The 25,019-nt window shown below is 42.7% G+C and overlaps 1 protein-coding gene across 1 annotated transcript in view; it reads right to left on the bottom strand.

The window, feature by feature from the left end:
- The window catches only part of LOC115172816 (proenkephalin-A), a 39,350-nt gene extending 17,822 nt beyond the window's left edge, over positions 1-21,528 (bottom strand). The window contains exon 1 of the mRNA XM_029730598.1: positions 21,412-21,528. The gene's annotated coding sequence lies outside the window, so the exon portion shown is untranslated. The remainder of the gene's footprint in view (positions 1-21,411) is intronic.
- Between the last annotated feature and the right edge of the window lie 3,491 nt (positions 21,529-25,019).

Raw genomic sequence — 25,019 nt, 5'->3', positions numbered from 1 at the left:
ATGTGCCGGGGGGCTAGGGTCAGTCTGTTTCATCTGGAGTATTCTCTTGTCTTATCCGGTGTCCTGTGTGAATTTAAATATGCTCTCTCTAATTCTCTCTTTCTCTCTTTCTTTCTTTCTCTCGGAGGACCTGAGCCCTAGGACCATGCCTCGGGACTACCTGGCATAATGACTCCTTGCTGTCCCCAGTCCACCTGGCCATGCTGCTGCTCCAGTTTCAACTGTTCTGCCTGCGGCTACGGAACCCTGACCTGTTCACCGGACGTGCTTGTTGCACCCTCGACAACTACAATGATTATTATTATTTGACCATGCTGGTCATTTATGAACATTTTAACATCTTGACCATGTTCTGTTATAATATCCACCCGGCACAGCCAGAAGAGGACTGGCCACCCCTCATAGCCTGGTTCCTCTCTAGGTTTCTTCCTAGGTTTTTGGCCTTTCTAGGGAGTTTTTCCTAGGGAGTTTTTCCTAGCCACCGTGCCTCTTTCACATGCATTGCTTGCTGTTTGGGGTTTTAGGCTGGGTTTCTGTACAGCACTTTGAGATTTCAGCTGATATACGAAGGGCTATATAAATACATTTGATTTGATTTGATAATTGGGTCAATCCATAAGGCTGCTAAATAGTCAATTTATGGTACCCAAACTATCTGCACTGACTCGACGCACACTCACTAGACTATATATACTCACCATATGCACACACACTCACTAGACTATATATACACACCATATACACACTCACTAGACTATATATACACACCATACACACACTCACTAGACTATATATACACACACTCACTAGACTATATATACACACTCACTAGACTATATATACACACCATACACACACTCACAAGACTATATATACACACCATATACACACTCACTAGACTATATACACACCATACACACACTCACTAGACTATATATACACACCATATACACACTCACTAGACTATATATACACACCATACACACACTCACTAGACTATATATACACACCATATACACACTCACTAGACTATATATACACACCATACACACACTCACTAGACTATATATACACACCATATACACACTCACTAGACTATATATACACACCATATACACACTCACTAGACTATATATACACACCATATACACACTCACTAGACTATATATACACACACCATATACACACTCACTAGACTATATATACACACCATATACACACTCACTAGACTATATATACACACCATATACACACTCACTAGACTATATATACACACCATATACACACTCACTAGACTATATATACACACCATATACACACACACTCACTAGACTATATATACACACAATATACACACTCACTAGACTATATACACACCATATACACACTCACTAGACTATATATACACACCATATACACACTCACTAGACTATATACACACCATACACACACTCACTAGACTATATACACACCATATACACACTCACTAGACTATATATACACACACCATATACACACTCACTAGACTATATATGCACACAATATACACACTCACTAGACTATATATACACACCATATACACACTCACTAGACTATATACACACCATATACACACTCACTAGACTATATATACACACCATATACACACTCACTAGACTATATACACACCATATACACACTCACTAGACTATATATACACACCATACACACTCACTAGACTATATATACACACCATATACACACACACTCACTAGACTATATATATACACCATATACACACTCACTAGACTATATATACACACAATATACACACTCACTAGACTATATATACACACACACTCACTAGACTATATACACACCATATACACACTCACTAGACTATATATACACACCATATACACACTCACTAGACTATATACACACCATATACACACTCACTAGACTATATATACACACACCATATACACACTCACTAGAGTATATATACACACCATATACACACTCACTAGACTATATATACACACCATATACACACTCACTAGACTATATATACTGTCACGGTCGTCGTAGTAAGTGGACCAAAGCGCAGCGGGTCGAGTGCTCATTTTCACTTTTATTTTGAACACTTAAATAATCAAAACAATAACCGAACAAACTAACAGTCTTGCAGGCTAAACACAGCAGTGCAAAGAACAACCTCACACAATTCCAATAACAAACATACTCCTAAATATAGGACCTTCAATCAGAGGCAACGATAAACAGCTGCCTCCAATTGAAGGCCCCAATCCCAATACCTAAACATAGATCTAAAAACCCAACACAGACATAGAAATATACATAGAACTTAACCAAAAAACCCCGGACTAATAAATCAAACACCCCTCTACATAAACACATACTCAAACACACCCTGAACCACCTAGATGCACTATTGTAAAGTGGTTGTTCCACTGGATATCATAAGGTGAATGCACCAATTTGTAAGTCGCTCTGGATAAGAGCGTCTGCTAAATGACTTAAATGTAAATGTAAATGTAAAACAAATACCCCCTGCCACGTCCTGACCAAACTATAATAACAAATAACCCCTATTACTGGTCAGGACGTGACATATACACACACTCACTAGACTATATAGACACACACCATATACACACTCACTAGAGTATATATACATGCATAAGGACAAATATTTAGAGGAATTGCAGCTATTGTAACTGTCAGAAAAGCCCTCTACAAGCATAGGAAAATTATGATAAAAGAAAAACAGGAATTACTTGCACTTTAGTCCAACGTATTGTGTTATCATTGCACTTACTAGCCTTTAAAGTAGAGGGAGAGGCCTAGACAGACAAAAATAATCGTCAATGCGTAAATAATCCAGATTTAACTCTTTCCTCGAGATTAGTCATTTGTTTTACATTTCCTAGCCTTGATGAGGACACTGCGGTAATGAGAAAAGTGTTAAGAGAACAACAGAGAAATAGAAGACTGATGACGTCACCGGAACCACAGAATCAGAATGGATTCTAATTCAAATTCTTTGTCCGGAACATTCTTCTGTGGAAAAGCATTGTGTGTCTAACATGGTGAACATTCAAGACCAGAACATACAGCATAATCACATAGCTAGAACTGAAATGGAATTAAAGTTGGTATACTAGAGCCAGAGAGAGAGAGAGTGAAGGAGGGATTTGCGGTTTGCCAATGTTGGTGCATAGCAGCATACCATTCAACATCTTTGAGATAGAGACATTATTTTGGATGTTTTTTACTTAGACATCCAAAGTCAGACAGCATATTGCCAGGCACAATACTGTATTGTCTATTCTTTCCCCAGTGTCTGGAGAGTTTGACCTGCAGCTCTCATTCTACCCTTCACACCTCCAGCCCCTCTTCAGGTCCCCCTCTCTAGGTCCTCCTCTCCACATCCCCCTCTCCGGGTCCTCCTCTCCACATCCCCCTCTCCGGGTCCTCCTCTCCACATCCCCCTCTCCAGGTCCTCCTCTCCACATCCCCCTCTCCAGGTCCTCCTCTCCACATCCCCCTCTCCAGGTCCCCCTCTCCACATCCCCCTCTCCAGGTCCTCCTCTCCACATCCCCCTCTCCAGGTCCTCCTCTCCACATCCCCCTCTCCGGGTCCTCCTCTCCACATCCCCCTCTCCAGGTCCTCCTCTCCACATCCCCCTCTCCAGGTCCCCCTCTCCACATCCCCCTCTCCAGGTCCTCCTCTCCACATCCCCCTCTCCAGGTCCTCCTCTCTAGGTCCTCCTCTCCACATCCCCCACTCCACATCCCCCTCTCCGGGTCCTCCTCTCCAGGTCCTCCTCTCCACATCCCCCTCTCCACATCCCCCTCTCCAGGTCCCCCTCTCCACATCCCCCTCTCCAGGTCCTCCTCTCCACATCCCCCTCTCCGGGTCCTCCTCTCCAGGTCCTCCTCTCCACATCCCCCTCTCCGGGTCCTCCTCTCCACATCCTCCTCTCCAGGTCCTCCTCTCCACATCCCCCTCTCCGGGTCCTCCTCTCCACATCCCCCTCTCCGGGTCCTCCTCTCCACATCCCCCTCTCCAGGTCCTCCTCTCCAGGTCCTCCTCTCCAGGTCCTCCTCTCCACATCCCCCTCTCCAGGTCCCCCTCTCCAGGTCCTCCTCTCCACATCCCCCTCTCCGGGTCCTCCTCTCCACATCCCCCTCTCCAGGTCCTCCTCTCCACATCCCCCTCTCCAGGTCCTCCTCTCCACATCCCCCTCTCCAGGTCCTCCTCTCCACATCCCCCTCTCCAGGTCCTCCTCTCCACATCCCCCACTCCAGGTCCTCCTCTCTAGGTCCTCCTCTCCACATCCCCCACTCCACATCCCCCTCTCCACATCCCCCTCTCCACATCCCCCTCTTCAGGTCCTCCTCTCCAGGTCCTCCTCTCCACATCCCCCTCTCCAGGTCCTCCTCTCCACATCCCCCTCTCCAGGTCCTCCTCTCCACGTCCCCCTCTCCGGGTCCTCCTCTCCAGGTCCCCCTCTCCGGGTCCTCCTCTCTAGGTCCTCCTCTCCACATCCCCCTCTCCAGGTCCCCCTCTCCGGGTCCTCCTCTCCACATCCCCCACTCCACATCCCCCTCTCCAGGTCCTCCTCTCCACATCCCCTCTCCGGGTCCTCCTCTCCACATCCCCCTCTCCCAATAACCCAGCTGTAATCTCTTAATTAACTGGCTTGTTACTGAGGAAGTCACTTAATTAAACACAGTAATTGGGTCAATCCATAAGGCTGCTAAATAGTCAATTTATGGTACCCAAACTATCTGCACTGACTCTATCTGCACTGACCCTACGCACACTCACTAGACTATATATACACACCATATACACACTCACTAGACTATATATACACACACACTCACTAGACTATATATACACACCATATACACACTCACTAGACTATATATACACACCACATACACACTCACTAGACTATATATACACACCATATACACACTAACTAGACTATATATACACACCATATACACACTCACTAGACTATATATACACACCATATACACACTCACTAGACTATATATACACACCATATACACACTCACTAGACTATATATACACACCATACACACACTCACTAGACTATATATACACACCATATACACACTCACTAGACTATATATACACACCATATACACACTCACTAGACTATATATACACACACTCACTAGACTATATATACACACCATATACACACTCACTAGACTATATATACACACACTCACTAGACTATATATACACACCACATACACACTCACTAGACTATATATACACACCATATACACACTCACTAGACTATATATACACACACTCACTAGACTATATATACACACCATATACACACTCACTAGACTATATATACACACACTCACTAGACTATATATACACACCATATACACACTAACTAGACTATATATACACACCATATACACACTCACTAGACTATATATACACACCATATACACACTCACTAGACTATATATACACACCATATACACACTCACTAGACTATATATACACACCATACACACACTCACTAGACTATATATACACACCATATACACACTCACTAGACTATATATACACACCATATACACACTCACTAGACTATATATACACACACTCACTAGACTATATATACACACCATATACACACTCACTAGACTATATATACACACACTCACTAGACTATATATACACACCACATACACACTCACTAGACTATATATACACACCATATACACACTAACTAGACTATATATACACACCATATACACACTCACTAGACTATATATACACACCATATACACACTCACTAGACTATATATACACACCATATACACACTCACTAGACTATATATACACACCATATACACACTCACTGGACTATATATATATACACACCATATACACACACCATATACACACTCACTAGACTATATATACACACCATATACACACTCACTAGACTATATATACACACCATATACACACTCACTAGACTATATATACACACCATATACACACTCACTAGACTATATATACACACCATATACACACTCAGCAGACTATATACACATACTCACTAGACTATATATACACACCATATACACACTCACTAGACTATATATAAACACCATATACAGTACCAGTCAAAAGTTTGGACACACCTACTCATTCAAGGGTTTTTCTTTATTTTAACTAGTGAAGACATCAAAACTATGAAATAATACATATTGAATCATGTAGTAACCAAAAAAGTGTTAAACAAATCAAAATATATGTTATATTTTAGATTCTTCAAAGAAGCCACGCATTGCCTTGATGACAGCTTTGCACAGTCTTGGTATTCTCTCAACCAGCTTCACGAGGAATGCTTTTCCAACTGTCTTGAAGGAGTTCCCACATATGCTGAGCACTTGTTGGCTGGTTTTCCTTCACTCTGCGATCCAACTTATCCCAAACCATCTCAGTTGGTTGAGGTCGGGTGATTGTGGAGGCCAGGTCATCTGATGCAGCCCTCCATCACTCTCCTTGGTCAAATAGCCCTTACACAGCCTGGAGGTGTGTTCTGGGTCATTGTCCTGTTGAAAAACAAATGATAGTCCGAGATGGGATGGCGTTTCACTGCAGAATACTGTGGTGGCCATGTTGGTTAAGTGTGCCTTGAATTCTAAATAAATCACAGACAGTGTCACAAGCAAAGCACCCCCACACCATCACACCTCCTCCACCTTGCCTACCAGGTTAAATAAAGGTGCTTTTTTTATGCTTCACGGTGGGAACCACACATGCAGAGATCATCAGTTCACCTACTCTGCGTCTCACAAAAACACGGTGGTTGGAACCAAAAATCTCAAATTGGGACTCATCAGACCAAAGGACAGATTTCCACCGGTCTAATGTCCATTGCTCATGTTTCTTGCCCCAAGCAAGTCTCTTCTTCTTATTGGTGTCCTTTAGTAGTGGTTTCTTTGCAGCAATTCAACCATGAAAGCCTGATTCACTCAATCTCCTCTGAAAAGTTGATGTTGAGATGTCTGTTATTTGAACTCTTTGAAGAATTTCTTTAGGCTGCAGTCTGAGGTGCAGTTAACCCTAATAAGCTTATCCTCTGCAGCAAAGGTACCTCTGGGTCTTCTTTTCCTGTGGCAAATTGATCAGAAATACAGTGTAGACATTGTTAATGACTATTGTATGACTATTGTAGCTGGAAACGGCTGATTTGTTATGGAATATATACATAGGCCCATTATCAGCAACCATGTCACGATTCCCACTGACGGTGGCGCCCCCTCCTGCTCGGGTGGCGCCCGGCGGTCGTCGTCACCGGCCTATTAGCTACCACTGATTGCCTTTTTTGGTTTTCCTTTTTTTTGGTTTTGTGCACTTGTGTTTAGTTTGGGTAATTAGCGGGGCTATTTACTTTAGCTGGTCCGCTTCCGTGTTGTGCGGGATTATTTCGTTACTGACGGCTCATGTTCGTGTCGGCGCTGTTTTACGCCGTGTGTGTTTTCTCCCCAGTGTTTGGGAATATTTGTTTTGTGTGTGAGTGTACATTAAATACCCCACTACCCTGTGCTCGCTGCTTCCTGTGCCTCATTCCTTCACCACGACTACCAAGCCATTACAAACCATCACTCCTGTGTTCCAATGGCACGTTGTGTTAGCTAATCCAAGTTATAATTTTAAAAGGCTAATTGATCATTAGAAAACCCCTTTGCGATTATGTTAGCGCAGCTGAAAACTGTTGTCCTGATTAAAGAGCATTAAAACTGGCCTTCTTTAGACTAGTTGAGTATCTGGGGCATCAGCATTTGTGGGTTCGATTACAGGCTCAAAATGGCCAGAAACAAAGAACTTTCTTCTGAAACTCGTCAGTCTATTCTTGTTCTGAGAAATGAAGGCTATTCCATGTGAGAAATTGCCAAGAAACTGAAGATCTCGTACAACACTGTGTACTACTCCCTTCACAGAACAGCGCAAACTGGCTCTAACCAGAATAGAAAGAGGATTGGGAGACCCCGGTGCACAACTGAGCAAGAGGACAAGTACATTAGTGTCTAGCTTGAGAAACATACGCCCTACAAGTCCTCAACTGGCAGCTTCATTAAATAGTACCCGCAAAACACCAGTCTCAACATCAAAAGTTAAGAAGCGACTCCGGGATGCTGGCATTCTAGACAGAGTTGCAAAGAAAAAGCCATATCTCAGACTGGCCAATAAAAATAAAAGATTAAGATGGGCAAAAGAGCACAGACACTGGACAGAGGAAGATTGGAAAAAAAGTGTTATGGACAGACTAATCTAAGTTTGAGATGTTCGGATCACAAAGAACATTCGTGAGATGCAGAAAAAATTAAAAGATGCTGGAGGAGTGGTTGAGCCATCTGTCAAGCATGGTGGAAGCAATGTGATGGTCTGGGGGTGCTTTGGTGGTGGTAAAGTGGGAGATTTGTACTGGGTTAAAGGGATCTTGAAGAAGGAAGGCTATCACTCCATTTTGCAACGCCATGCCATACCCTGTGGACGGTTGTGATACAGCCTGGATTCGAAACAGGGTGTCTGCAGTGACGCCTCCAGCACTGAGATGCAATGCCTTAGACCGCTGCACCACCCGGGAGCCCCAGGACTAATATGGACTTGGTCTTTAACCAAATAGGGATATATTCTGTATACCACCCCTACCTTGTCACAACACAACTGATTGGCTCAAACGCATTAAGGAAATAAATTAACAAGCACACCTGTTAATTGAAATGCATTCCAGGTGACTAACTCCTGAAGCTGGTTGAGAGAATGTCAAGAGTGTGCAAAGCTGTCATCAAGGCAAAGGGTGGCTACTTCAAATATAACATACATTACTACATGATTCCATATTCACGGTAAAATTTACACCAGTTGAGTTCAGCGCATGTAAGCAACTTTTTCTTAATTTGATTTGATTCATCAAAGTCCTCTGGTGAATCTGACTGCTAGACCTGCTAATAATAACCTAGGAATCCTCCACAGGGTCTGTGTCTCTCCTGACTGTCTGTACCCATTACAGCAGGGATGGGCAACACCAGTCCTCGGAGGCCAGAGTGGTCACACATTTTCCGCATCCCTAGCAAACACATCTGATTAAACTAATTGCATTCTAAACTGAAGATCATGATTCTTGGAGTCAGGTATGTTAGCTGGGGCTGGGTCAAAATTGTGACACGAATCAAGCCCCTGAGGACTGGCGTTCCCACCCCTACACTACACTCATCCCTATGAGCAAAGGATATTGAAAATACGTATTTTTGGTTGAAAATACGTATGATGTATTTTAACATCTTGTGCTCACTGGAATAGTAATAGGACCAGCATATTCTTCGATGGAGTAGACAGATCAGTTATAGTCACTAATAATGTTGACCATTTCAAATAATAGTAGATTGTAAACACATTGCATCAACTTTACATCCAGTGTGGTGACTGTGGTCTGTGTCAAAAACATTTCAACCTCATGACTTCAATGGTCAAATAAAGAAAAGATAGTAGGATAGAATGGTACTGAGAGGAACTGAATAACCACAACCTTAACCGAGACTGACAGTCACGACCATATACCACACATCAGCCTCCTCATCAATACTATACACCTCTAACTCTATCAATAAAATACATCCCTATCTTACTCCTCTTCTATCACCCTCAACGGTATATTATCTGTCCCTTAAATGTCTTCCAACCCGCAAACCCACGTCAATATTGGTCCCACAGCACCACAGATCAATATAGAGATGGATTAATATAAATGTAGAGATCTCCTCCAATGCTTTCACCATCCACGTAATCAATGGCTGGTTAAGGCTAGCAAGGGATACATCTCGGTTAATGGGTTTCAACCCATCAGGAGTAACTTTAATAAATGTGTCAGATGAGGTAACTAAGGGTCACAAGGCTCGCTCACACACGCACGAATGCAAACACGCACACACATCAGTCATGAGACAGTGACTAGGCTCTTTGATCAGATTGACAACCATGTTGATACAGTGCCCATCCCAGTCACCCAGCTGGCTGTGGGCAGAGTGTATTATAGTATTTACTAGGGTGTATATTCATCTACCATTGTTGATGGATCAAATGTGACATGTGATTATAACTTTGTCACCAAGCCACAGGCCATCACAGGGACAGCACACAGTCGTCAAAGCTTGTGGAAAATAATTCCCATGTATTCATTACAACTGGCAAATACATTTGACATTTTTTATTTTGAGCTTTTTCACAATATGAAGACCAAATAAATGTTGAATATATTTCAGTACTAGCAGCCCACCTGATTCAAATGTTTCACTAATCCACAAGCACAGTGTCACGCCTGACCATAGAGAGCCTTTTTATTCTCTATTTTGGTTTGGTCGGGGTGTGACTAGGGGGGGTGTTCTAGTCTAGGTTATTTATTTCTATGTTGGCCTGGTATGATTCCCAATCAGGGGCAGCTGTTTATCGTTGTCTCTGATTGGGGATCATATTTAGGCAGCCATTTCCCCATTGTGTTTTGTGGGATCTTGTTTCTGTGTAGTTGCCTATGAGCGTCACGTATCGTTTAGGCTTTGTTGTTTTGTGCGGTTCACTTAAATAAAATATGTGGAACCCAGATCACGCTGCACGTTGGTCGGAGTATGCTTCCAGTTCGTACGACGAGCGTGACACACAGTTACAATAGGTGGAATGGAAGGGCTCGAGGTCAGGTTTGGGAAACACCGATCTATCACAAACCTCACCACATCATAAACTCACACGCCGTTCACACTGTCACCAAACCACTCATCATTCACCATCATTGACACCTTCATTCTACCATCATTGACACCGTCATTCCACCATCCTTGACCACAATCATTCCACCGTCATTAGCACATCATTCCACCATCATTGACACCATCATGCCACAATCATTGGCACACCATTCCACCATCATTGACACCATCATTCCCCATCATTGACACCATCATTCCACCATCATTGACACAGCATTCCACCATAATTTCACAATCATTGACACCATCATTCCAACATCATTGACACCATCATTCCAACATCATTGATAGCATCAGTCACCATCATTCCACCATAATTGACACCATCATTGACACCATCATTCCACCATCATTGGCACCATCAATAACACCATCATTGACACCGTCATGCCACCATCCTTGACGCCATCATTCCACCATTATTAATACAATTTTTTTTATCTGTGATGTGCTAGATGTATTGTTAAAGATTGATGTAAAAAGATCCACTGGGGCTGATATGCTTGATCCACTGTTGCTGCAGTTCTCTGGCCCCCTGACTGTTGAATCTTTCGCACATATGTTTTACCTGATGATTATATCTGGTACTATCCCCAAGGTTTGGAAGGCGGCCCATGTACTCCCCCTTCACAAAGGTGGTGACCTCTGTGACCTAAATAATTACCGCCCTATTTCTAAACTTTCTTGCCTAGCTAAAATATTAGAATCCTTGATTAATTTTCAGCTAAGATCATTCTAATCTTTGAATGTATTCTAAATGTGCATCAGTCAGGTTTTAGACCAATTTATAGCACTATCTTTGCTGCATACCTAATTATAAATAACGTTTTTAACTGGATGGACAAAAGGCAACATTGTGCTGCCTCTTCATTGACCTGTCAAAGGCTTTTGATACTGTTGATCACTCACTGCTTATTCAGAGGCTTTCCTCAATTAGCCTAGACCTGGCTGCATGTAACTGGTTTAAAAATTACTTGACAGATATAACTCAATGTGTATCTACTGATGGTGTTAAATCAGGTTTCCTGGATATTACGAAAGGTGTCCCGCAGGGGTCAATTCTGGGTCCTGTATTTTTTACAGTTTACATTAACAACTTGTCTGTAAAAACATTTGACCTGCACTTGTATGCCGATGATACTGTTGTGTAGGCTATTGCCCCCACAGTTGACCAGGCTCTATCTGAACTACAGCCTGCCTTCATTGTATTACAGAAAAACTTTATTGACCTGAAATTAGTATTGAATGCAGGTAAAACTAAGTATATATTGTTCTTTATAGCGCATGAAAATAACAATGATGATTTAAGCAAATGTACTTTAGATCGTGTTCCTGCTTACAAATATCTGGGCATCTGGATAGATGAAAAGCTGTCTTTTAAACATAAGAATGAGTGTGAGTTTTTGTCACAAGCCAGCTCGTGGGAAGTGACAAAGAGTTCTTACAAGACCAAGGCACAAATAATGATATAAGGATAATCAATAAAATGATTTTTATTTAACCATCTTACATATAAAACCTTATTTGCTCATTGAAAATTGTGAACAACTCATCACAGGTTAATGAGAAGGTTATGCCTGAAAGGATGCACATAACTCTACAATGTTGGGTTGTATTGGAGAGAGCCGGGGCTAGGGGGCAGTATTTGCACGGCCGGATAAACAATGTACCCGATTTAATCTGGTTAGAATATGCATATAATATGCATATAATTAGTAGATTTGGATAGAAAACACTCTAAAGTTTCTAAAACTGTTTGAATGGTGTCTGTGAGTATAACAGAACTCATATGGCAGGCCAAAACCTGAGAAGATTCCATGCAGGAAGTGGAAATCTGATTTGTGGAATCACCTTCAACACTTTGCCTATGAAACACACTGTGAGTAAGGATTCATTTAGCACTTCCTAATGCTTCCACTAGATGTCAACAGTCTTTACAAAGTGGTTTGAGTCTTCTCCGGTAAAAACTGACCGAAAGAGAGGCTTGGAAAGTTGGTCATAGAGGGAGGGCCATTACTACTATGACGCGTGGGTACCCTTTCATTCCGAAACGTTTAGTAAGACAATGCAATCGTCCGCCTTGAATATTATTGAAGCTCTGATTGAAAAAGGCCCTAAAGATTTATGTTTTACAACGTTTGACATGTTTGAACGAACGTAAATATATATTTTTTGCACATTCGTGACGACAAGTCCCGTGCGCCTCGTACATTATGAGTAGCCTTCGGAACGCGCTAACAAGAAGGAGCTATTGGGACATCAATTATTAACTTTTTTGAACAAAACTACATTTGTTGAGGACCTGGGATACCTGGAAGTGCCTTCTGATGAAGATAATCAAAGGTAAGGGAATATTTACAATAGAAAATTGATTTTAGATGGTTCCAAGATGGCGCTAACCTGTATCGCCTAGCCTATTTTTCTGAGCATAGGACCTCGTTTATTGCAAAGTGTGATTTCCCAGTAAAGTTATTTTTAAATTTGGCAATGCGGTTGCATTCACGAGATGTTAATCTATAATTCTTTGAATGACAATATTAAATTTTAACAATGTTTTCAAATAGTAATTTTGTAAATTGTAGCGCTGATTCACCGGAAGCATTTGAGGGAAAATATTTTCTGAATGTCACGCGCCGATGTAAAATGCTGTTTTTATATATAAATATGAACTTTATCGAACAAAAAATGCATGTATTGTGTAACATGATGTCCTAGGAGTGTCATCTGATGAAGATTGTCAAAGGTTAGTGCTGCATTTAGCTGTGTTTTGGGTATTTGTGATGCATGCTAGTTCCTTTGAAAATGGCAGTGTGATTATTTTTGGCTGGGTACTCTCCTAACATAATCTAATGTTTTGCTTTCGCTATAAAGCCTTTTTGAAATCGGACAACGTGGTTCGATTCAGGAGAGGTGTATCTATAAAATGGTGTAAAATAGTCATATGAAATTGAAGTTATAGCATTTATGAGGTATTTGTATTTCGCGCGACGCGATTCCACTGGCTGTTGACTAGGGTGGGACGCAAGGTTCCCAGACAGGTTAAATCATTTTCCACACACAGTCTGTGCCTGTATTTAGTTTTCATGCTAGTGAGGGCCGAGAATCCACTCTCACATAGGTACGTGGTTGCAAAGGGCATCAGTATCTTAACAGAGTGATTTGCTAAGGCAGGATACTCTGAGCGCAGCCCAATCCAGAAATCTGGCAGTACTTCTGATCAAATAAAATTTTCTCAGAACCGCTTTTTGAAATTTTGATGAGGCTCTCTTGTTCAGATATCGGTAAGTGGACTGGAGGCAGGGCATGAAAGGGATAACGAATCCAGTTGTTTGTGTCATCCGTTTCGGGAAAGTACCTACATAATTGTGCACCCAACTCACTCAGGTGCTTCGCTATATCACATTTGACATTTTCCATAAGCTTGAGTTCATTTGCACACCAAAAAAATCATACAATGATGGAAAGACCTGTGTGTTGTCCTTGTTAATGCAGACAGAGAAGAGCTTCAACTTCTTGATCATAGCCTCAATTTTGTCCCACACATTGAATATAGTTGCTGACAGTCCCTATAATCCTAGATTCAGATCATTCAGGTGAGAAAAAACATCACCCAGATAGGCCAGTCGTATGAGAAACTCGTCATCATGCAAGTGGTCAGACAAGTGAAAATTATGGTCAGTAAAGAAAACTTTAAGCTCGTCTCTCAATTAAAAAAAGGTGTCAATACTTTGCCCCTTGATAACCACCAGTTGTAAAAGCGTTACATGGTCGCTGCCTATATCATTGCATAGTGCAGAAAATACACAAGAGTGCCTTGCTTTAACAAAGTTAACCATTTTCACTGTAGTGTCCAAAATGTCTTTCAAGCTGTCAAGTATTCCCTTGGCAGCAAGAGCCTCTTGGTGGATGCTGCAGTGTACCCAAGTGGAGTTGGGAGCAACTGCTTGCACGCGCGTTACCTCTCCACTATGTCTCCCTGTCATGGCTTTTGCGCCATCAGTATAGATGCCAACATGAGCAGCAGCTACATATGGACCGTTAGTGGTATTCCTGCGAGAGAGTAACGGTTAATGTGATTGGATGTTCATTATTTGACTAGGTTACCTGTATTTGACATTGTGTTGTTATTTCGCTGAACACAAGATGGTTTAAATTAATTTTTGTCAGTGAAATGAGGCTACTCAGGCGAGAAGAAAAACTCACCCAAATGTATAGCCCTGTTGGAAAATATAAATGGACTATTTGAAAATGTGAAGAAAAAAATGTGAATCCCATTTTTATTTGGCGTACCCCCAATGGTATTGTGCGTACCCCTGGGAATACCTGCTCTACATAGACATGTCTTATATGTGCAGAAAGCTTAAATTCTTGTTAATCTCACTGCACTGTCCAATTTACAGTAGCTATTATTATTCCACTATCATTAACGCCATCAGGCGCATTTCATCCATCACTAAAAGTTGATGAAACTAGATCCCCTACATACTGGTCTTTAGGAGGAGGAAAAGAACTGTCAGGGGAGGTTATCTTCTGCTCTGTTTAACCAATCCAGTAAATGTGGAGGAGTAGTAGATGCAGGCTCTTTTTCCCCTGAAATCTGGAACATCCGGTTGTTAGAGACTAGTCAGAGGCTATATAATTATACACTGTCTTATACAGATGTAGGATCTTCATTTTATCACCCTGTTGCAGGCAAACTTTTCTGCAATTCAGGAACTTTTAGACTTCTAGTGTATTTGAGGTTTCTGACTTGAATTTCCCTTACGAAAAATGTATCAACCCCTACAAAAATGTCCATTAATTATAATCCACATAATAATTCACATTTCTTGTTGCTGCAGGATTATTTTCCTGCTGTAGCAAACTGGCTCAAATTAAGATCCTACATCTGTATTTAATAATAATAGCATAACACACCTGACTCAGACCTGCAGTGATGCTGTGAAAGGCAGCTGCAGAGTTGATGTGATGTGACACCCGTGATGTGGCAGACAAAGAACACCCCTGTCAGGAATTGAGGGGGAATGGACACAAAGTCCTCACCCACCGCCGTTTCCCCTCCAAACACATCTTTTCGCGTGTCATCCTGTTCAGCTCCTGTTTTATCCAACAAGGTAGAGCCACTTAGGAGAAAAGAAGAACAACGTTTTTTTTCTTCGGGGAACTGTCTGTCATTATCTGCTTTTCAGGACTCTTCTCAGTAGGTTGTGTAAACGGGGTGGTGTTCCATAAGGCACAATGTAATGGAAATGAGCGTTCTTATTGGATGAGTTAATGTTGCATGTCCCTATTACAGTGTTTTAAAACGTTTTCTTCCGTTTCGTGCCTATTGAACACGACCCAGGACACAACTTGTTGGAATGGGATCTCAATTGGGGCTCTGCGTATTATAGGCATATGCAAAACATAGTGATTTTTTATTTTATTTCTCCCTCAATTCATCCGAGATTTGTAAAACGTATCCAGTATGGCATCCATATTTTTGTTATATATTTTTTTTAACCTTTATTTAACTAGGCAAGTCAGTTAAGAACAAATTCTTATTTACAATGACGGCCTAGGAACAGTGGGTTAACTGCCTTGTTCAGGGGCAGAACGACAGATTTGTACCTTGTCACCTCGGGGATATTAGGAATGCAGTTTGGTGACTTTCTAACAGGGATCCCTTTAGTCTTAATGGGTTATTTTTTCTCAAGCTGAGTGGCTGCCTTCTACTGCCGGGAGTTGTACTATACAACTGATCCACAACTATACGGGAGGGTTTCCAACAACTGTACAACTGTTACAAACTAGCGTAACATACACCATGTCACTGACATAACTCCAGAGTAGAACCTATCTTGGTCCTCTATCTGATGCTGAGGACCGTTCAAACGGTTGCACAGAAGAACAACAGAGAGCTGATCAAGAGCTAATTTCACAGTTTCCTCAAATCTGTGTCGTGCCGGATGGGGAGAGCTTTGAATTATTTTGCCCCCAGGTCTGAGGAGTCCGCATCTAATTGCCTTGAAATCCCTTTAAAATCACATTTACACACTCCTCTCTCTTTCTCTCTCTTTTACACAGACACACACACACACACACACACACACACACACACACACACACACACACACAGGCGAGCACGGACGCACGGAGGCATGCACACGCACACACGCACACACACACACGCACACACACACACACACACACACACACACACACACACACACACACACACACACACTCTCTCTCTTTATCTCTTTCTCTTTCTCTGTGTCTAATCAGAAGATGCAGACTAAGTGGAGAAAACCCTTTCCCTGAGACGATATTATCCGTCTACTGGGTTTCACCCTGGGTCGTCTGTGCACCGTAAAGCTGTAGAAGCCCACTGAGCTAAAGGCTAAGCATTTGCTTAGGGAGCTAATGCAAGCCTAATTTGAAACACAGCATATATATGGAGTATCTTCTGAGAAAAGTAAAAGGCTAATTTGATTGAGTAGATTTCCATTGTGCTCTGAAACCTCTAGATATAATGAAGTTTGACCGATAGCAGCTCCAGTCAATGTGTAGCTTTGAACCTGACCTCCTGAGTCCCTCTGTGCCTTCACCTCTCTCTGGAAAGCGCAATATTCACCCCCCGATTAGCCTTTATCTCCCACGGGGCAGCTAGCCATGTACAGCTTAAGCCTATAATCAGTTGAAAGCTAATCCTGATTGACTCCTTTGAACAAACCCAAATTGATATTGACTGTTATTCAAAGAAAAACACCTCCATCAAACCACTGTTCAACCAGGTATGGAATAAGCCTTTAAAATAATCTAGGTAACCAGGGATAGATTACATTTATAATAAAAGCAAATTAAAAAGACAGGAATTAAACTGACCCCGATTAACCCAATATCGGCTTTAGTAAGGAAAATTCTATAATTTCTAAAAGACACCATGTCCATCAAAATGCAGACAATTCTGAAGTCAAATGAATGACAGAGGAACAATAACTACAGATGTGGGATCTTAATTTGAACCAGTTTTGAAACCTCAAATACACTACAGGTTTTACATTTCCTGCATTGCAGGAAAGTTATCCTGCAACAGGGTGATCAAATTAAGATCCTACATCTGTGTAGGACCCTGAGCACCTCACTAGCACTCTTATATTGAATTTGTTCATTTAGGGTTGGTGCAGTAAGGCTTGTATGTTAACCCACTACCCTGTCCAGCAGCTCAACTTACCCTGTCCAGCAGCTCAACTTACCCTGTCCAGCAGCTCAACTTACCCTGTCCAGCAGCTCAACTTACCCTGTCCAGCAGCTCAACTTACCCTGTCCAGCAGCTCAACTTACCCTGTCCAGCAGCTCAACTTACCCTGTCCAGCAGCTCAACTTACCCTGTCCAGCAGCTCAACCTACCCTGTCCAGCAGCTCAACTTACCATGTCCAGCAGCTCAACTTACCCTGTCCAGCAGCTCAACTTACCCTGTCCAGCAGCTCAACTTACCCTGTCCAGCAGCTCAACCGACCCTGCCCAGCAGCTCAACCTACCCTGTCCAGCAGCTCAACCTACCCTGTCCAGCAGCTCAACTTACCCTGTCCAGCAGCTCAACTTACCCTGTCCAGCAGCTCAACTTACCCTGTCCAGCAGCTCAACTTACCCTGTCCAGCAGCTCAACTTACCCTGTCCAGCAGCTCAACTTACCCTGTCCAGCAGCTCAACTTACCCTGTCCAGCAGCTCAACTTACCCTGTCCAGCAGCTCAACCTACCCTGTCCAGCAGCTCAACTTACCCTGTCCAGCAGCTCAACTTACCCTGTCCAGCAGCTCAACCTACCCTGTCCAGCAGCTCAACTTACCCTGTCCAGCAGCTCAACTTACCCTGTCCAGCAGCTCAACTTACCCTGTCCAGCAGCTCAACTTACCCTGTCCAGCAGCTCAACCTACCCTGTCCAGCAGCTCAACCTACCCTGTCCAGCAGCTCAACCTACCCTGTCCAGCAGCTCAACCTACCCTGTCCAGCAGCTCAACTTACCCTGTCCAGCAGCTCAACCTACCCTGTCCAGCAGCTCAACCTACCCTGTCCAGCAGCTCAACCTACCCTGTCCAGCAGCTCAACTTACCCTGTCCAGCAGCTCAACTTACCCTGTCCAGCAGCTCAACTTACCCTGTCCAGCAGCTTAACTTACCCTGTCCAGCAGCTCAACTTACCCTGTCCAGCAGCTCAAATTACCCTGTCCAGCAGCTCAACTTACCCTGTCCAGCAGCTCAACTTACCCTGTCCAGCAGCTCAACTTACCCTGTCCAGCAGCTCAACTTACCCCAAGGCAAACAAAAAAGAGCCAAGAGAACACTTTTTTTGGACAAGTTTTGTTTTCAAAACTGTAATGTCTACATGAATTCATATTATTTCCAGGGATACACAACATCCTGAAATATATGTAGATGTTTGTTAGAAAGAACACTGTATTGCCCTTGACGGAGTGATGCTGAATGTATAAAAGAGCTCAACTTACCCCACTCTCCCCTACTGTGAACAAACGATTTATGGACTACAGCTGTAGATAGCCCCTCATTAAGTGGTGGTGGTGGTCCATTGACAGAACACACAAAGGGAGTCCTGGAAAGCAACAGAAACTGCCCCCGGGCTTTAGCCTAAGTCAGCTATGTGGTTAGTTCTCTGCCGTCATCAGATCATCAACAGGAAATTTCTTTGCAGACAGTATTTTGCACCGAAAGCATAAAGATTTAACCTTCTCCCTGGGGTGTTAACTGTGGAAAATAATAGTCTTGCATCGTCTTGGTGGAGATGCATCGATTTAAAGACCAGGGGATCAATAGGAGGATAATGAGAGTGATGGGAGAAATATGCTCCTGTCATGGGTCAGGACTTTAACTGTGCCACGAGCACCGAGAATAGAGAGAAAGAGCACAGGAAGAGAGAGATAGCACAGAAGAGAGCGAAAGAGCACAGAAGAGAGCGAAAGAGCACAGAGAGCGAAAGAGCACAGAAAGAGCAAGAGAGCACAGAAAGAGAGAGAGAGCACAGAAAGAGAGAGAGCACAGAAAGAGAGAGAGAGCACAGAAAGAGATAGAAGACAAAGAGAAAGAGAGCACAGAAAGAGAAAGAGAGCACAGAAAGAGAAAGAGAGCACAGAAAGAGAGAGAGAGCACAGAAAGAGAAAGAGAGCACAGAAAGAGAGAGAGAGCACAGAAAGAGAAAGAGAGCACAGAAAGAGAAAGAGAGCACAGAAAGAGAAAGAGAGCACAGAAAGAGAAAGAGAGCACAGAAAGAGAGAGAGAGCACAGAAAGAGAGAAAGAGAGCACAGAAGAGCTAGAAAGAGCACAGAAAGAGAGAAAGAGAGCACAGAAGAGCTAGAAAGAGCACAGAAAGAGAGAGAGAGCTCAGAAAGAGAGAGCACAGAAAGAGAGAGAGCACACAAAGAGAAAGAGAGCATAGAAAGAGAGAGCACAAAGAGAGAGAGAGCACAGAGAGAGAGAGAGAGCACAGAAAGAGAGAGCACAGAGAGAGAGAGAGAACACAGAGAGAGAGCACAGAAAGAGAAAGAGCGCACAGAAAGAGAGAACACAAAGAGAAAGAGAGCACAGAAAAAGAGAGAGAGCACAGAAAGAGAGCAGAGAAAGAAAGAGAGAGCACAGAAAGAGAGAGAGAACACAGAGAGAGAGAATAGAAAAAGAGAGAACAGAGAAAGAGAGAGAGAACACAGAATGAGAGAGATCACACAGAAAGAGAGAGAGAACAGAAAGAGAGAGAGAACAGAAAGAGAGAGAGAGAACACAGAGTGAGAGAACACAGAGAGAGAGAACAGAAAGAGAGAGAACACAGAAAGAGAGAGAACACAGAAAGAGAGAGAACACAGAAAGAGAGAGAACACAGAAAGAGAGAGAACACAGAAAGAGAGAGAACACAAAGAGAGAGAGAACACAGAAAGAAAAATAGAGCAAATAAAAGAGAAAAAGTGCTCAGTTTAAGCAGTGACTGTGTACCAGCAGTTACTCTTGTACACATCGCGAATCTCCGCGAAGAATATACCATACAACACAATTAAATCGTTATCAAGTTAAAATATTGCCATGTAATTTCACATTCTAACTTGATGAATAAAATCCAAAGTAATAGTATTTTCTTCTCCTTAGCAATTTATTGTCCTCTCCTTATGTCTTGATATTGCATCAAATAAATCAGTCTTATCTCCCAAATTGTTGCTCACTTACTGTGTGGTTTTTATTTTTCTTTTTAACTCATTTGTTTCAGTGGCATTCTACATGCTTTACCTGTAAATGACAGTGGGAAGACTCCTCCATACTTCAGCAAGAACCCAGAGAGAAATTCTACATTGCTCAAACTGATAACTAACTAACCATAAAAACACATGCCACCCTATAAATAAACCAGCCACCAGAAGATAAACCAAACTGCACTGAGCTCTTAGGCAACTTCTCAGGTTTAACACTGAACCTAAACTCCTTCAGTGTCAGCCAGGGAAATGTCCCAGCAACAAAATCAAGCCAGGTGAGTTCTCTCCCATCCCCACCTTAAGCCAAGCCTGAAGGTCTAAGGTCAGTCTTACCTGAGTACTATAGAGGGGTTTGGGCGCAGGTCCTTTAAGTGATTTTGGTCTACAGTGCAGCAGCTCTAGTTAGTGTCCTGTCTTCTTTCTCAGTGTATTTCATCTATACAGACAGGCTGTTGCTCAGATCTCTTATAGAGGGGCACACCCCTCCCTTTGGTGCTGCCCCCTGCATCCCCCTTTCACTTTCATCACAGAGAGGAGGGGGATGGAGAGAGTGGAACGAGAGAGGGAGGGGTTGGAGACTTAGAAACACAGAGCTAGTGAGAGAAAGAGGGGTTGGAGAGATGGAGAGATGGAGAGAAGGAAGGAAGGAAGGAAGGAAGGAAGGAAGGAAGGAAGGAAGGAAGGAAGGAAGGAAGGAAGGAAGGAAGGAAGGAAGCTTATTACATATGATGGACAGGCAGACTTACATTAGTTTGTCAATGCCAACGTATAACCTGCGGTCTCCTACTTCAGCTACCCAACACATTTAGCAATTTTCAAACACCTGAAACAGCTTTTTCCTGCATTATAGAGCTATAATCATTATGCTCAATTCTATATAAAAAAATATATGTATATTCTAAGCATACATCTTGAGCTGTCTCTATCCTCCTGACTGGTGAGTCCTTTTTTAAAGCAATGAAATAAGCTTCTCTGCATCTCTGGGTAAAAGATGGAAAGGAATGTGTGTTATTCAGTACATTTAGTTATTGCTTGCTTTTCTGAAGACTACCAACCTTACCAGCAGGCATGTCAACTAAAATAGTTAAATAATCTAGCTACTGATAGCCTGAAATGGATTCTTGGTTGCTAGTCATGAGATTGGGAACCTATCTGGGCTAGCTAAAGCTAACTTCATTATATTGCTAGGTGACTAGCAGTATTACAGAGAAACAACAACAACAAACATATTTTTTTAAATAAATACATATATATATTTTTTTAAAAGGACACCTCTGAGGGGGAACGTGACCCTGTGACCCCTACGAGCCTCTGTGCTTTCCTACTTCCAGATAAAATAATCTTGGTAAAATTGACCTTTTTATAATTATATTAATTGAGTCTATTCTGGAGATGACAAAGCCATAATCATTTCATCTCTCTTCCTCTCATTGTCTCTAAACCCTGGTCCAAGTCCGTGATCCAGTCCATTAATCGCTCATCCTTATCTGTGCAGCTACTGACGTAGATGTAGCGTTGGTTCATCATTCTAGCCAAAGAACAAAAATCCAACCCAAATGTCAACTTCATTTTCATCATCTCCAGCATTACCCCAACATCAACATATGTGAAAATGGTGCATTTCTATGTTTTGTAGTAAAAAGAAAGAGGAAGATAAGTGTTTCCAATGACATCATCGGTGTGCTACATGTGATTTTAACCAATTATGACGAGGCATTGCCTACTAATTGCCTCCTAATTGTCCACTAATTGGTTGAAGATGTCATTGGAAACACTTGTCTTCCTCTTATTTTTTTTACTACAAACATAGAAATGGGCTGTTTTCACATATATTGATGTTGGGGGGTGGTGCTAATTTCCCTTTAAGTACGTTAGACGCAAACAGATCCTCTCATTGGGATATACACTGAGTGTTTCCATGACATAGACTGACCAGGTGAATCCAGGGGAAAGCTATGATCCCTTAATGATGTCACCTGTTAAATCCACTACAATCAATGTAGATGAAGGGGAGGAGAAAGAAAGATTTTTAAGCCTTGAGACATGGATTGTGTAGGTGTGCCATTCAGAGAGTGAATGGAAAAAACTAATATTTAAGTACATTTAAATGGCGTATGGTAGTAGGTGCCAGGCGCACCAGTTTGAGTGTAGAAGAACTGTACCGCTGCTGGATTTTTCACCTCAACAGTTTCCCATGTCTATCAACAATGGTCCACCACCCAAAGGACATCCAGCCAACTTGACACAACCGTGGGAAGCATTGGAGTCAATATGGGCCAGCATCGCTGTTGAACGCTTTAGACACCTTGTAGAGTCCATGCCCTGACGAACTGAGGCTGTTCTGAGGGCAAAAGGGGGTGCAACTCAACATTAGGAAGGTGATCTTACAGTTCTGGAGTTTTTCCTTAGGGAGTATTACAGTCAACAGAGCCACAAATAAAGATTTCTGTATGTCTCACAGTCCTAAGGTTTTAATTAAGGCCATTCAATCAAAGTGGTTGTGCTTTCCTGTTTGTATGTGTTCGTGTTTGGTCACTTCACTCCCCACGGGACAAAAATGGTTCAATCAACGTTTTTCCATGTGATTTCAACCCCAAAAGTCTATGTGATGACATTGAATCAACATGGAAAACTGATTGGATTTATAAAAAGTCATCACTGTAAGCACATTTTGTCTTTTTTCACCCAACTTTTAATCTAAATCCAATGACACGGGGAAATGTTTTGCTGATTTCACGTTGAATTCACGTTAGTTGAAGGCGCAAACAAATGTAAATGAAAACTAGACGTTGAACTGACGTCTGAACCCAGTTGGTTAACTTTGCATCGTTAAGAAATATTTGTTTTGTTTTTGTTTGGATGAGAACAACCACCTCTAACACACACACAGAACCCCCCCAGACCCGTCACACACACACACACACACACACACACACACACACACACACACACACACACACACACACACACACACACACACACACACACACACACACACAGAACCCCCCCCAGACCCGTCACACACACACACACACACACACACACACACACACACACACACACACACACACACACACACAGAACCCCCCCCAGACCCGTCACACACACACACACACACACACACACACACACACACACACACACACACACACACACACAGAACCCCCTCCCCCAGACCCGTCACACACACACACACACACACACACACACACACACACACACACACACACACACACACACACACACAGAACCCCCTCCCCCAGACCCCGCCCTCCCTCACACACACACAGAACCCCCAGACCCCCCACCCCCCACCCACACACACACACTTCTCAGCACCACCACCACAAACACATCATCTTGACCTTTTAACTTTCCTCACAGACAACGTAAACACAATCTGTATGTTGCACTCAATACCTAATGACTGTACTACTCTAGCCACTTAGTTGTCCAGCCAGATTGAGCCGGTGTGTTCTGTGACAAACTGATAGTGGACCGTACTGAACAGCATTAGAATCACAGGTCCTCTCCTGTACAACAAAGAGCAGCACATTGTAATGGTTACTGGTCTCTGTGAACTCCACTGATGCTTGGTCCAAATGACTGTCGTACGTCAGTAGACTAGTCCACTCGAGCAATGTCGAGCTGACGTATGACAAATACTATTGTGTTGATATGATATGCTTTTTAAAACCTTGGAAAACCTGGACACGTGTTTCAATGGTGGACCTGGGTGTGAGGTCACCCAATGGGCACAGACGTCAATTCAACATCTATTCCACCTTGGTTTAATGGTGGAAACAACATTGATTCAACCTGTGTGCCCAGTGGGCAGTGTGATGGGTGGTGTGGGACATTGTAGCAGAGGACATGTGGAGTTGGAGTGGTGGGTGTGGTAGCCTTCTAAACACTTTAATAGTGGACACGTGTTGAGCTGT

The sequence above is a fragment of the Salmo trutta genome, chromosome 33 (assembly GCF_901001165.1).
Source record: "Salmo trutta chromosome 33, fSalTru1.1, whole genome shotgun sequence".
Classification (NCBI taxonomy): Eukaryota; Metazoa; Chordata; class Actinopteri; order Salmoniformes; family Salmonidae; genus Salmo; species Salmo trutta.
The sequence above is the reverse complement of the archived record's forward strand: the minus strand, read 5'-3'. Positions and strand labels throughout refer to the sequence as shown.